Source organism: Penaeus monodon, chromosome 25 (assembly GCF_015228065.2).
Source record: "Penaeus monodon isolate SGIC_2016 chromosome 25, NSTDA_Pmon_1, whole genome shotgun sequence".
In the NCBI taxonomy this organism is placed as follows: Eukaryota; Metazoa; Arthropoda; class Malacostraca; order Decapoda; family Penaeidae; genus Penaeus; species Penaeus monodon.
The window spans coordinates 6,112,331-6,112,682 of NC_051410.1; the positions used below are offsets into that span (position 1 = coordinate 6,112,331).

General features: G+C 41.2%; 1 protein-coding gene across 1 annotated transcript in view; it reads left to right on the forward strand.

The window, feature by feature from the left end:
* The window catches only part of LOC119589309 (pollen-specific leucine-rich repeat extensin-like protein 1), a 21,043-nt gene that overhangs the window by 1,281 nt on the left and 19,410 nt on the right, over nucleotides 1-352 (forward strand). The window lies entirely within an intron of this gene.

Genomic DNA, 352 nt, shown 5'->3' on the forward strand with positions numbered 1-352 from the left:
TTCAAAAAGATAGCTTTCAACATGTCGGTAACTGAAATACATTCCGATATACATGAATCTAACCCCCCCCCCCTCCCCCTTGCTTTCAAGAAGGCAATTAATTTGGTTCCTCGTATCAAGTGCTATGTTTTCAATGTTTAAGTCCTGCCAGGCATACTAGCATAAACCTTTCCCAAAGGCAATCTTATACTGAAAGGGAATGTCAGCATACACGACTCCTATCTGGATGTGACGCGTATATCACGGTGTACTTGCTACCATCTTGTATTTGAAAAGTCACTCTGAGCAATTTGTTTATCTTTTTCTGTGACGCTTCGCATGGGTTGGTAGAATTAAGTGTGAAACAAACGGC